The 15576-nt window shown below is 40.7% G+C and overlaps 1 protein-coding gene across 3 annotated transcripts in view; it reads left to right on the forward strand.

Annotated features, from left to right (window-relative positions):
* The window catches only part of CD226 (CD226 molecule), an 89670-nt gene that overhangs the window by 24376 nt on the left and 49718 nt on the right, over nucleotides 1-15576 (forward strand). The gene's annotated exons all lie outside the window — the stretch shown is intronic.

Raw genomic sequence — 15576 nt, forward strand, 5'->3', positions numbered from 1 at the left:
GTGCTCTCTCTCTCTCACAAATAAATAAACTCTTAAAAAAATAATAATGACTAGAGCTTAGACTAAACTGATGTTGGCAGCGTTTGGGTTCAGGACCAGATACCTCCCCATCTGAGCTTCCTCCTGGTGATGGAGTACTGCTTCCTTCTGCTAAGCACTCAGTGCTGGCTTCAACCTCTGTGTGTTCAGAGCCCTCTCTGTAACCAAATCTAGATTTATTAGTGAATCTGGGCAGAGTTCATGCACTGGCTCCATTTTTTGCTTCATCCAAGTTCCTAAGAGAGGACACTTCAGAAACTGCAAGGTGTCATTTCAAGAAGGATCAAATGATCTCCTAGATATTTTCTGCTATGCCTACCAGGGACTATGGTTTGGTGCTTAGTGAGTTAGTCCTTCGAGTAATAGCCACATGGATTGGGTATGGTATATTGGAAAAACATGGTTTTTCTAGCCTTTACTTTCTGCAAAACCTTATGTTAGCTGCTCGATCCCTCTGTATCTCAGGCTTCTGAATAGTAAACTGAGTTAATAATACCATTCTCTTTGTTGAATGGCTTAGGGATCATATGGTTAAAGACCTATGGCAGTCAGGGGCTGGTGGGTGTTATTATTGTCACTATTATTATTCCCTACACTTTTGATACAAAATGACTAATGATGAAATTTTCAGATGTCAGCAATAGTCTAGGGAAGGAGATAGTTTGGAACCATGTGGAGTCTCTAAAATTGTATCCCAAATGGACATTCAGCAGAACACATTATGTGACATGTGCTAGAGTGCTTTCTTTTCAAGGGATATATATTATAAAAGGACAATTTACAATATTGCTAAGGGATAGCAAATAGTCAGAAGGTAAGGAAATTTCCCATGTGTTAGTTTTCTTTTTCTCTGTGGATGTAGCTAAGCTCAAAAATAGTTTTGTGTATATGACTGAGGCTTACAAAGTGTCTATTAGCAAAATCTCTTTAATGAAATATTTATTATTGAGTCCATTTTGTCATTGAACTCCTCATTCGCTGTTGGGTACAGTCACCTGTTGAGTGCTGTCTGCAAGTTTTTGGTGTATGGACCACTTTTGATTAGCCATGCAGATGAAGGAGAGGATTGGCAAGGGCCTTCGAGTAGAGTGAGCTATTCGACACCTGGCCTGAACAACCAAGGCAAGAACGAGATGGGACCCTTCACCCTTCATTTGGTGAGCTTTTGCAGCCTGGGTCCCAGATCAAGAATTCCAGTTTCTGCCAAAGAAAAACCGATGAAACATAGGTAGAATAATGGTCACCGGGCACAGGGAGGTGGGGAAATGGGGAGCTGTTGTCAAAGGGTACACAGTAACAGTTATGTGGGATGACTTCACCTAGAGATCTAATGCCCTGCATGAGGACTGCAGTTAATAATATTCCATTAGGGGCGCCTGGGTGGCTCAGTTGTTAAGCGTCTGCCTTTGGCTCAGGTCATGATCCCAGGTTCCTAGGATCGAGCCCCACATCGGGCTCCCTGCTTGGCGGGAGGCCTGCTTCTCCCTCTCCCACTCCTCCTGTTTGTGTTCCCTCTCTCGCTGTGTCTCTCTCTGTCAAATAAATAAATGAAATCTTTAAAAAATAAAAATAATACTGCATTAAACCCTGGACATTTCCTAAGGGAGTAGATTTCAGGTGCTCTCACCACAAAAGAAAAATGGTAACTATGTGAGAAGAAATGTAAATTAGCTTGATTATAGTAATTGTTTCAATATATATATATCAAATGATTGTATTGCATGCCTTAAGTATATACATTTTTAAAAAAGATTTTATTTATTTATTCAAGTGAGAGAGAGAGAGAGAGTGAGTGAGGGGAGGGGCAGAGAGAGAAGCAGGTTCCCTGCAAGCAAGCTTCCTGCTGATCAGGGAACCTGACCTGGGGCTCCAACCCAGGACCCTGAGATCATGACCTGAGCCGAAGGCAGACGCTTAACCAACTGAGCCACCCAGGCACCCTGAATATATACATTTTTAATTAAAAAAAAAACCCAAACAACAGGCAGTTTGACCTCTTCTGAAAGTTTAGGATAGAGGATAGAGCTAAATTGTTGGGAACTGAGTTATGCTTGCCATACCAAGGTAGGATTTTTAGCATTATATATGAGCAATTTTGGCAATATTTCTTGCTTTTATCATCCAGATTTATTGGTCCTATTATTTTCTTGAAGTTAGGCAAAGGGAGATCTTTGCCTTCTGGGGCCTTTTCAAATACAGTGGTACGATTTTCAGTCAGTTACGGGTCAAAGATAGGAGTGCCGTCTCTCCACATAGATGAATTCTTCATGATGGTATTCTTAAGTGTGTTTCATCATGATTGTTTTTGATCATTTATATTTTTAAGTAACAGATTGCAGTAATGGGCCAGTGAGAGTATTCCACTCATTTTCGAGACTTGGAGGAATTCCTTTTTTAAAAAAAAACTAAAAATGATAGTGAATTTAAAAAATATAGTAGCCATATTTCAAAGTTAACCTTACATATACTTGAAGTTTTCTGTGTGTGCTTTATTAACATTGTATCCGGACCTATAAGTATTGCACGCATGTGTAGCCTAAAGGGAGATTTGATGATCTATTTAATAATACAAGATTGGAGTTGGAATCCAGAAATCCTAATTTGTGTAAAAGTTTATAAGAACTTCAAAAGGATAAAGTAACTGAACCATATGCTCTCTAAATATACTGATTTCTCCTCTTTGCTGAGAGCTGACTATGTATGAGGAACTTGGTCAGTATCTTCTCATTTAACCCCGTTGCCCACTTGGATGTAGACATAATCTTGATTTTATAGGCAAGAACTTGAAGTGTGGTGAGGTCCAATATCTGGCCAAGTTCTCAGACCTTGTATGTGCCCCATTGGATAAAATTGCAGTGAGGAATGGAAAAGGACAGCTTGGGGGACATGGAGCTGCAGGGACTCTCAAATGAGAAGTCAACCATTGTACATCCTTGCTGCCCCACCCCCCACCTGGGGCTTTCAGCTTAGAGCTGGAGAGCAAATGGGACAGTCTTATGCTGAATAAACAGTGCTGTTAATGCAAATTTATGTTAAAAGATGATTAACATCACAGAAGCCTTTCTCAATTGGTAACTGATATGGAGAACTTAATGGTAAGAATGGCTGCATTTATTTTACTGCTCCAAGGGAAAAGCAGCTGGGGTGGCTTGGGCGGGAACCTTCCAGAGGCAACCACTTCATGGCAGAGTTTGTGGTGGAAGTGGATCCTGCTGAAAATTACTGCAGCCCATGTCTCTGGCCTTACTAGTCCGTTCAAGTGAATGTAGTTACACTTATGGAAATGTACCCCCCAGATGGGTGGCCCACCCACACTACTCTACTACCTAACTTTCACCGGGTGCCTCCTGGGCATGAACCAAATGTCCTCTCCTCTAATGTTTGTGAAACACCATGGCGGAGGTAACGTGTTCCCATCGTGCAGCTGATGGAAGGGTTCAGGGTCATTACCCACCTGGAGGTTGTGAGCTGTCCAGTCGCAGCACCAGGGTGAGACCCTTCGATGTTTGTGAAGTGCCAGAAATGAGATGGAGGGGAGTTGGATTCCAACACAGTGAGCGGGGAGGCTCAAGGATCAAGTCACGCTGGATGTTGACAACATGGAAGGATTTTTCCCAAGATAGAGAGACAGATGAGGGAAGGAGAGAGTAGGGAGGGTGCAAGGAAAGGGTGACATCCACGCAGGGAGAGAGCACGGAGCTCCAGCAGGATGTGGTTCCTGCCCTGAGGTCTGTGGCCCCTTGCCGCCACGAGGGGTAACCCAATAGGAAGAAACAGGGGTGCCCGCACCAGCCAAGGGGCTCAGCACGTGATGTGCTGGGGTCCCAAGTAAGGTTTTATGCGGTAGATTCTAAGTTGAAAAAAAGAAGTTGAAGCCCACTGGGGCAGCCCAATGTCACAAAGAGCCTGGGCAGTTTGGTTGGCTCAGATCTTGCTGTGCCTCATGGAGTCTGAACTTCACTCTGGGAAGACCGGGGGTAGCCACTGAACATTTTTCAGAGGGAGACACATACACCAATTTTTTTCACCACCTACAGGATTAAATTAGTTGTAGCTTATAGGAGGGGAAGAGTTTAAGGTCAGAGTAAACAAGTAATATTTTGTGGATTGGAACACTTATTCGCTGCTGGTAGAAGTATACATTAGTATATCTATCATATTATAGGTATTGGTAATATTCAGGATTCGCCTGAGAAACAGACCAATAGGACGTATATGTATACAGAAAGAGATTTATTACAAGGAATCAGCTCATTGATTATGGAGACTGGCAAGTGTGGGCCCATAGGCTGGAGTCCCAGGAAAGACAAAGGTGCAGATGAAGTCAGAAGGCTGTCTGCTGGAGATTTCCCTCTTGTCTGGGGAAGCGAGGCTTTTTGTTTTATTCAGACCTTCAACTGATTAGATGAGTCCCACTCACATTATAGAAGGCAATCTGCTTACTCAGAATTCACCAATTTAAATGTTAATCTCATCCAAATGTTTCAGTGAGTGGCACTAGAGAGGAAAAGAGGTTCCTTTAATATTGGGGACCCCAGAATTCATGGAAGTCCCAAGAAATCCCATAATGGGAGGGGTTCTAAAGACCATGCTGCCCTATGTCCTGATTGGGGTCCTAGGCAACCCAGAATCGTCATCAATATGTGCTTTCCTCTGGCTACTTGTTTGTTTTCTAATGTTGGGGTGATGTCAGGATTTAAATTTTATTTAAAGCTGGAAAAGGGGAAGTGTCCCAGATCTGGCTTGTGTCAAAGTGTGTGCTGATTTTTGGGAGCTGAACCCACTTATCCTTATTCACTCAAGTCTTTATTCAGAACCTACTATATTCGAGATAATGTCTGTGGTTGGAAGCTAGAAAGACGTGGATCTCAGCTCTAAGTGGTATGCAGAGTACTAGGGGAGAGAAAGGCTGTGTACTGCAAATTATAATTAAAGAGTGAGTGCTATTGTAGTTCTGCAGAATATGGGATTTACTTTTAACCAGAAGATTCAGGATAGATTCCCGGCAAAGGGGGAATTTGAAGGAGATAAGTCAGAATATTTAGACATGGAGATGGGTGGAGTAGCATTTAGGGATAATTGCTTTATTTATTTATTTCAGACACAGGGAGAAAGAGAGAGAGAGGGAGCACGAGTCGGGGGAGGGTCAGAGGGAGAGAGAGAACCTCCAGCAGACTCCCTTTGAGCATGGAACCCGGTGCGGGCTTGATCTCATGACCCTGAGATCAGATGATCAACTGACTGAGCCATCCAGGTGCCCCAGAATCGCTTTAAATATTATCTAGAAAAAAGATAGTTTTGGCTCTGCTTTGACTACTTTGCAAGGAAATTTTCATTTTCTAAAAATGACTCCAACATTACCACAAATAGCAATAGCACTAACAGCCATACCTTTCAAACTCAGCCAACACAAATGCTCTGGTCAACAATTAATGCAGTTTATTCTGGTCCACAGTTCGTGGCTTAGTTTATCTCCACGTGTTGACTTAATGCTTCAAAAGGCATAGGAATCTAGATCTATGATGTGATTATATTTTATAGTCTATCCTAAGATATTTGCACATTTTGATTTCAGCTCCTATCTCTCCCAAATTCAGAAGGCAGGAAGAAAACGTATGAAAATGGCACTATCTTTTCTATGAGTGACAGGTACAAAGTGATGCAGGGAAAGCTTGGTCTGAAGGATGCTTTTGCCTGTCAGAGGAGATGCCAGACAGGGCTGAGAAGGCCACGGGAGGAGAAGCTTTCTTGCCCTCCTGTGACAAGAGTCACCACTGCATGCCAGCATGTTTTGTCCTTGTGTGGACCCTGGGTTCTTTCAGCTTTGCCCATCATATACATCTCTATCACTTTGAAGTTGTTTGGTTTTTAAGTGAGGTGGAGAAATAAAAAAGAATAGTTTCAAATCTACTCTTTAAAGAATTAAGACATAATCTCTTTCTTAAGGTCCATTCTTACCAGCTCAGAAATAAGTCAGGAAAGTTTTCTTGTATACACACACACACACACACACACACACACGAATAAAAAATGTTTCTGGAAATGTTACATTTCAGCAGTTTTTCATTTAAGAAGGAAAAAATATATTAAATAGTACCTATAAGAAATAGTCAACTGATGAAACAAACATTTTAAAGGCTTAGAACTCTTCCTCCTTAATAAAATAAAACAGAATATAGAGAAGCAGATGATAAGGAACGTTTTTTTTAAGACTCACGTAAGCAAGGTTATGGTCACTGAACTTCTCAAGGGTGAAATTAATGGGAATCTGAAAGTGGAATAGTTACCAGAACCCACGCCAAGGTTGTTTTTATTGACTTGCTTTCCATTTGCTAAGCCAGGGAAGAGCATGCTTGAGAGTACTATCACCATGAGATTCAACTCTCAGGCTTTGGGGGAACAGCTCTGTAATCAAAAGTAAAAAAAGAGACAAAAAACAGCCTGGGGTAGTAGGGGAATCAAACCTCAAAAAGAAGACAATACTGGATTGATATACATAATTAAATTTCATAATGTAATGGCTGATTAAGTTTAACAAACCAGCACAGGTCCACATTTGGGTTTCGTGAGAGCAGCATCCTCTGTCCATCTGAATGCACAGAGGGTTGCACTTTCACTAGGTACCTCTATGCCCAGTATTGGGCACGTGTCCACCATAGCAACATCCAGAAGAAAACTTTTCCTTTAGATTTATTCGAAAATGTACTCAGGCAATCCAGAGCAGGGGATGAAATTGGCTGTGATCTTTGCAACTGTTTTGTTCATTTATACAAACTGATACTTTTATTTCTAAGATGAACCTAGGGTGGGGGCAGGTATTTGGCTGAATTTCCTCAAGGGAATGAGCTACAAGCTAAAGTTTACAAAGAACTTTGCCCTGTGGCTGTTGAAGATTATTATTATTATTTTGAGAGAGAGAGAGAGAGAGAGCACGCAAGTGGAGGCGGGGAGAGGAAGGGCAGAGGGAGAGAGATTGAATCTCAGGCAGGCTCCATGCTCAGTGCCTGTTGTGGGGCTCTGTCTCACGACCCTGAGATCATGACCTGAGCCAAAATCAAGAGCACTTAACCGACTGAGCCACCCAGGCACCCCATTGAAGATTTTATTCGTGTAGGTAGAGGTATATAGTCCTCAGGTTTTCCTTTCTTTGTTTTTCCTTTCTTTAACTTTCAGTGATCAGGAAAACTCACACCTCTTTACCACCACTGCTGTCTCCCCAGCACTCAAGGCGGTGCCGACCACAGTATCTGGAACATGTTTCCTCTTGAGAGTAGGTGCTGGTGGGGGTGTGGGTGCTAGTGCAGGGTGGGGATTTCGGCTTCATGTGTAAGAGCTGTCCGAGGGACTGGAACATGCTTCAGCCCACGCAGGTTGGTCGAGACTCCTCCCCTGGACTGTCTCAGCATCTGTATTTTTTTTTTTAATTCCTCTTATCAAAGGTTGAAAGCTGCAGAAATCAAACTTTGTTCTCCAGCACTTTCCCTCTGAAACTTCTCTAGGATTAGCGGGTGGGTGTCAGTGAACCTTCAAGGAGACCTTACGGGAATTTGTCCATTGGCAGATCAGAGTATTTACTGACTGAGAGTAAAATGATATTTTTGCATAAAAACGGTGGATTTTTATTTTTTATTTTTTAATTTTTATTTATTTATTTTTTAAAGATTTTATTTATTTATTTGAGAGAGAGAATGAGAGAGAGAGAGTACATGAGAGGGGGGAGAGTCAGAGGGAGAAGCAGACTCCCCGCCGAGCGGGGAGCCTGATGCGGGGCTCGATCCTGGGACTCCAGGATCATGACCTGAGCCGAAGGCAGTTGCCCAACCAACTGAGCCACCCAGGCACCCAAAACGGTGGATTTTTAGATGTTTAAAAACAAACAAAAAGGAAATTAAGTATGGGAAGAGAGGAGGAAAAGTGAAGTAAAGCTCTGAGCTGGTCAGAGGCATGGGCTCCTCCATCTTTCCCTTTGAGCTAATGCTATCCTGTGCCCTTTTATTTAGCATTGGTAAAAGAAGACTTAGTTTCTAAGCTATGCTTTGTGTTGCTGGTTTTGGTTTTTGTTTGGTTTTATAGGAAGTGGAGGTTGCAAGCAAGATGGCTTTTTCTTTCCTCTAAGAAAATTTGTGAAGACATTTAAGATTTTGAAACCATTAAGAATTTTAAGACTATCAAGTCAATCCTTCAGGGATCAATGCAAAATTATTCCCCCAGGCAACATCTCTTCTACTTACTCCACCATAGTTTTAATTAAATAACTCCGCTGATGGGGCTTCTGGCACTTTCCTTGGGAGATTATTCACAATCCAATAAATCTCAATGTGAGAAAATTTTCCCTGACTTCAGCTATTTAACCACAACTCACATTTTAAAAAATAGTCTTCTTCACAATCTGCCCAGATAGAAAGGCCCCTGTTCCATTGAAGATTCATACAAAAAGCTGTCTAAGGCCGGAGGTATGATAATGCAATATTCACATTAAATAGCACTGTAAATAGCTTACATGTGTCATACCTGCCGATTGTAGTGGGGTGATGATTGTGACCAACAAGAATGAAGTCTGCGCATGAATTCTGTGAGCATTTACATGCGCCCTTTAGCAGAATACTTAAGAAACATAACGTTCTCATTTCACAGACCAGCTCTTAAGAACATATTTGTCCCCTTTCTTGGCAGGTGACATGAAATGCCGTATGCTACCAAAATTGGTATTTCCAGAATAGTTTATGAAGGAGCATGTGTGTAGTCCCTGAGTATAGGATAGTTTCCTTCCTGAAACCTCCAGAAAGTTTTAGATCATCCACCTAATTCATTCCAGTAATGGATAGAGTACATTTATTTCTCTTTATAAACTGGAATCTATAATTGGAAATATACCATTTTTCATCTGAGAAACAGCCAAGGAGTTCAACTGTCTTTGAGACAGAGCTTGGTAACGTTAGACTGTGTCCCCAAATGAGACGGTTATGTCTGTGTCATTGGCTTGTGACATCATATTTCTCAAAATATCTCTTTATTACATATAAGAAACAAAGTTGCTCATTTAAATGTAAATAAAGGACATTTATTTAACAGTTAAATTATGCCACTTCTTCTTTTTTACTTAAATCCTTGAAATGGGCTCCTGAAAAAATAAACATTAAATAAGAGGGAAAAATTTCTAGTTACTGGCATTGTATTTCTTTGAGTTATATAGTTTTTGAATTTTTATTCCTAACATCAGTCTGACTATTGTGTTTTCAGTGATAATAGCAGATTTGAACCAAAGGGCATAGTATTAAAGTTTGTTGCTCAAATGACCCTTTGAGGTATTGGATTGGATACCTCTATATTGGATGAATATCAATAATAGTAATTTAAAAATTGTGTAAGCCCTTTCTAGATCTGTTAAATAGAAATTTATTTGCTGTGAAAAGAAGAAGAAATGAATAAGAAAGTCTTTGTTTTCAAGACATTTATAATGTAATAGGGGAAGTATGGATATACTTGTTAAATGGCATAGAACAATGTTTTGGGAGTTGAGAGGTGACAGAGATTACTGCCAGTTTGAGGGAACCATGGAAAATGTCTAATAATGGAGTCTGATATTTTACTAGAAATGCAAGTATCCATATTTCTAAAACATAAATCCAGTCCCTCCCATCACCAAATCTGTTCTGCTCCCAGTTTCTCATTTGAGTCCATAATCCCAATTCTCAAAAACCTCGGTCATCCTTTATACCTTATTTTCTCTCATTCTTCACATTCTAAGTGGCTAGACTTTCAAAATAAATGTCTCATCTATGTATGTCAGCCTATATTATAAAGTACTATTATCTCTCACCTCTATGTATTTTTTTTTAAAAAATGATTCATCATCTAGATGCTTTTACCTGAAAGTCTGATCTGAGTAACATAGTCCATCATCTTCCAAGAAATATAATACCTGATGCCCTAGTTTTTGGACTCTCTTCTGGACCTAGTAGGACTGTGTTTTCAGTTGTCTGGTGCTGTAAGTGCAGATAAGAGATGCCTGACCTTCTTCATTCTTGATTATCTCCACATGAGGCATGCAGTCTTTTCAGATGCCAGGTTTCTGGGAATTAGCTCAGACAATAGAGCTAATAGAGTTCTCAACTCAATAGAGTTGAGAAATGATAGGATTTCATTATAGACTGGGTGTTGGGTATCAAGTAGAAAGAGAATTCAAGAATGGTACCAGGAATTACTTGGGGTTCTGGGTAGATGGTGATATCATTTACTGACTGGGGGAGTATGAGGTGAGAAAAAGGTCTGGAGTGGGGTGGAGAGGTTTGGTTCCAGACATCCAAGGAAGCTCTCTGGTAGGCACGGGGGTTTTTGAGTCAGAGCTCAAGAGAGCAACTGGGTTGGAGATGTAAACACAGTGAAGGCATGGGTGTGCATGAGTGTGCACAGTGAGCTTTGGCTAATGATCTTTTACATAAATAACTAGTGATTATTGAGTGTTTGTTCCTTGGAAGCTCTGGGCAAGGTTTGAAAGGCTTTACATGGATTCTTTCATTTAATCCTCACTATACCTCTATCAAGTACATAGTTATATTAAGACAGAATTAGAAAAATGAATTAAAACAGAGAGCGAAGGACAAACTGTGGTGTGGAGTGTAAGAAGACAAAGCACTTAGCACATAAGGGTGACTTGCTAAAACAATGTGATGTGTATATATGCAGATGAAAGGGATGTTTTTAGACCCAGAGATGACTCACTATCCACACCAGAGTGTGCGGGTTAGTGGCGCCTGAGACCCATCCCATTTGACCAGAGGTTTTCTGGAAATTGAAAACACTCATAAATGTCTGGAGGGACTGTCAATATGACCTGAGTTTTCTGCTGGGCAGCATTTGCTAGGCTGAGTCTCAGCTGCCTTTTTGTGACTAATGCATTCCTGAGTTTCTCACAGTCCCTGCTATTCCCTATTCTACCTTCTGGCTTCAGGAATTTCTGTTATCTTCCCGGACCCTACAAATTTGCAACCCTCATCTACTCAATTACTCCTTAGTCCTATTAAAAATGCTATTCAGAGCCTTCTAAGATTGGTCCTTGCATACATTCCAACTTTTCCCTTTGTGTATTCTTCTTTCAGCCAAATTGGGTTAAGTTTTAATTCCCAAAGCATCTTCTATATTCCTGAATTTGGTGTCTTTGTGCCTTTTCTTCCCTTAAATACTCTTTCACTCCATTTATTACTTATCCTTCAAGGGACAGCTAAAGAAACCTTGCCCCATTCCTAAAATGAGAAACAATGTCTCCTCTCCACTCCCTCGATATTGTTTGTGGCTACCTTTTAATTAAAGATATGTTTTTCTTGTATTCTTCCTAGTGGTTACCATGTCAGTTTCTCCATTGACCACCTCCCCCCCACCCCTCTGCCCCAGATGCTTCGGTTGAAAGCAGGTCATATCCCATTACCCTCTCCATGATCCCAACAATAGTGGGCACTAAGTGCTCTGCATTTAGGACACTTGGCTCATTAAAACAGAAAAAGCATAGGGGTGAAGGGAGGGAAGTGATACTTTCACTGAAAATCATCACCATTAACTAATCGGTACTTGGAAAGCTGCTAATTCCAGATACAAGTAAGTGGAACAGAACAACCTCTTCTGAAGTACCTTCCAGGAAGTGTAAAGTACTTTCCTGAGTGGGAACAGATTTATAGCTCATCATAGGTAAAACACAGCTTGAAGTATTTTTCAGATTTAGATTTTTCAGATGTAGATTTATTTCTCTAGATAGCTTAATTATTTCTACTTAACTTTATTCTAAAAAATAAGTACAGTGGGATTTTCCCCCTAACTATGCTCTTCCCATGGGGCATTCATTGAAATGTAGCTATCAGTTTTCCTCATAATTCATAGCTTACTGAGATACCTTGGTAATTGATCCCATTAGTTTGTTAATTCATCACCCAGATGGTGTCGTGTCATTTGCAAGGTTTTGTTGTGAATCTTTAGCACATTATTTGTGAATATATTGAGTATAGTACATCCATGTTCATGGAAGCATTATTCACAATAGCCCAAAGGTGGAAACAACCCAGGCTTCCACTGAGGGATGAATGGATAAACAAAATGTACATACACACAGTGGAATATTATCCAGCCTTAAAAAGAAAGGAAACTCTTAACACATTACAACATGGATGAACCTTGATATTATTTTAAGTGAAATAAGCCAGTCACAGAAGTACAAATACTGCAAGGTTCCTTTTATATGAGGTACCTAGAGTCATCAAATTCATAGAAATAGAAGGTAGAATGGTGATTTGTCAGGTAGTGAGGGGTGGGGGAATAGAGAGTTGCTTAATGGGTATAGAATTTCAGTTTTGCAAGATGAAGAGTTTTGGAGATCAGTTGCACAATGATATGGACGGACTTAACATTACTGAAGTGTACACTTAAAAATGGTTAAGATGGTAAATTTTATGTTATATATATTTTGCCAAAATTAAAAAAAAATCATTTATATAAATATATGTAAAATAGTGAGTTTAGTTACAGGATTAATTCACGGGAGATTTCACTGTTAACAGTTTTCTATTTCTATTTAGAGAAATTCCTATTGGTTTGTCTTCATGGCAGTAAGTACAAAGATGGATTTGTTGACAGAGAATTTTGAGTTCTGGTTCTGCCCTTCTAACTAGTCTTGTGCCATTTGGAAAGTCCCTTCATCTTTTTGAGCTTCAGTTTACTCATATATGGAGCGGTTATAATAATATGCACCTTATGGGCAGGCTTGAGAATGAATGAGGTAATGTATGCAGGGGCCTATGTGGGTACTTAACACATAGCAGGTACCCAGGACATGGTGGTTCCATTGAGTCCCCTTTTCACCTTCCCTAAGGAATCGGATATTCTCATTCAGTGTGAACCTTCAAGAGTATTTCCAGAAACATATATTAAACAGTTACCACTTGCCTGGCACCCCCTTAGGAAACACATATTAAGCAGTTACCACTTGCCCAGCACCCCATTAGGAACTGACGAGTGAGATGATATAGCTCCTTCCCACATCTCTATTATAAACTAGTAGGGGAGAAAAGTAGATATTATATCACTGTATGACAAATGCTCTGACGGGGATAACTGCCCCAAGGGGGGCTATTAGAGCCCATAGGATGGCCATCGTCATTCCTCATTGTTCAACTTGGGGAGGGGAAAGAGGCATCTGACAACCAAAGGAGGAACAGGAGTTGGCCCCAGGAACAGGGTAGGATGTGTCCTCTGCATCAGGAACAGCATGTACAAAGGTCCAGAGTAAAGAGAGTATGTGGGATATCCAGAATGGGAGCCCATTATCCTGAAATGTAAACTACAACAGATAAAAGTGGAGAGGCAAGCAGGGACCAAACACTCAGTGGTTTTCTGCCAGGGACTGAGAAGGTATCTGCAGGTTTGGAAAGAGAGAGAGGTCACATTGATTGCATGAAGAGAGTGATTTGTATGGGAGCAAGACTGAAGGGAGGGAGGCTGGGCTGGAGGCTATTTTGCTAATATAGGAAGGAGTGAACTGTCACTGGACTAGGACAGGGCACTGGGGAGAGGTAGCACATGTTCGAGAGATACTGAGAAGGTAGAATTGAAAAGATCCAGCAACTGACTGGATGAGTGGGGAAGGGAAGAGAAATTAAGAATGATACTGGTTTCTTAAGAGTGGGGAGAATGGGAAGGAGCCACTTTGGAGAAGGGAATATGACTTTGGGGTATCTGTGAATAGGAAGTGAAGAGAAAAGCGTTGAATATCTAAGTAAGTTGTATCCACTTGTTCTCCTTCACCACAAGATGTATCTACTCAGGAAATTGTAGGAGTGAGTTAGGCATTCCTTTTCTTTGCAGAGATCATGCTGCAGTTCCCATCCCAGTTCACACCTGGTTATGTACCAGCTGCTGTCTCAGCACCTGCTCTCAGTTTTTGAGACAGGACTGAGTCTCAGGGGCCTTAATTGCCTTACCATATCTAGGGTACCCCTTTGGGATGGTGCCAAAGCACAGATATTTGTTCTGAAGTGTAGCAGCCATTTGCAAATACCAGACACACATTTTGTCAAACAAGTTGGCTTATAGCGTCTGCAGGGTAACTTGAATACAGGTTCCTTTTCGCTGACAAGATCATCTTGTCCACTTCCTGGTTAAGTCCTCATCATTTCTTTAAAGTCATGTGGTGCCTATCTGTTCCAATAGAAAAATTTGGAAGTTCCCTCATTGTTTCATAAAGATAGAGCCAAAAAATTCCTTCAGTGTCCTTGTCATTCTCTTTTTACTCTGCAACACTGTTGTTATGTGTGCTGTTTTCAAATGCTGGAAGTTTCACTCCCTTACATTCTCTCTTTGATGTAGTTAGAAACTTTTCAGTATTTATTTTGGAGTCTTTTGCAAGATGTTTTCAAATACTCTTTTGGCCTAGTTACTTAGTTGCACCGCTGGGCCTTCTCATTCTCCCTAGCTGAATGGTCTTTTGTTTTCTGGCAATACCTTCATCCTACTGTGGCCCTTTGACTTTGCCAGTGTAGCCATGAGGGGTTTTATTTCAAGCACCTGGCCCTTTAGATCTGTTGCATATATTTTCCCTGGACTTCCAAAAAGGTGTTTTTCAGAAGTCTTGGGGTTTCTTTTGGGATTTTTACCTTTTCAACTATATCCTTTATTTTTTTAACCAGAATATTTGCATTTTATTATTGTTTTCCATTTGTAATTATGCAAGATTTCCAATGGCTTTTTTTTTTTTTACTTTGCCTTTCTAGTTAGATTGCCTTTAGTCATTTTGATCATGCAAGATGCCTCAAAGGGCATAACATACGTGTCTGTGCCATTCCACAATGCAATAATTTCAACGTAGTTTTATTTCTTATGGGTTCAAGAACCAGTTGTATGTGCAATCCAAACGTACTGGGTCCACAGCTTTCTCAGAAGGGAAATTCAAGACTGGGGACAGACAAATCTAAGGAGTCCACCAGTTTTTCAGTCTGCTCCATTTTGTATGTTTCCCTCTTAGCTTTATGGTATTTGCTAGAAGGTCTGCAGAACAACCCAAGAAGCTAGTATCCACCTTGTTAAAGGTAAAGTGTCTGTAACAGTTGTGTATTTAGACATGATTTCTGTGGATGCCGTCCTTTATAAATGATAGCATATCTATCCTCTAGAAACATTGTTTTCTTTAGTCTGAAGGCACAAAATTCCACTGATTTTTATTGATTAATCTCTTTCCATCCTGCATCAGATGTGCCACTTACGTCAAGCTTGTCACTTTCTTGCAGGCTTTCCATCAATCTACTTAATTTTTTAGGCCTCCAGGATTTGCGGAGTTGCAGTTACAGATTTCTGTTGGTCAGTTGCCAGATAAGGAGTGTGACAGAGATTTCACTAGCAAACAGCAAATGCTTAAAAAGGCCAGAGCTGATAGGGCGAGGTGGGCGTAAAGAGAGGCTTGAGTAATCATGTGTTGGGCGGAGTTCAAATCAGTCAAGACTGCAGTCCTCCTGGATTTACCTGCCCTGCTCCCTGCAGCCTCATTTTTTTTTTTTTTTT

The sequence above is a fragment of the Leptonychotes weddellii genome, chromosome 13, assembly GCF_054177405.1.
Source record: "Leptonychotes weddellii isolate Sample4059 chromosome 13, ASM5417740v2, whole genome shotgun sequence".
NCBI classification, from domain to species: Eukaryota; Metazoa; Chordata; class Mammalia; order Carnivora; family Phocidae; genus Leptonychotes; species Leptonychotes weddellii.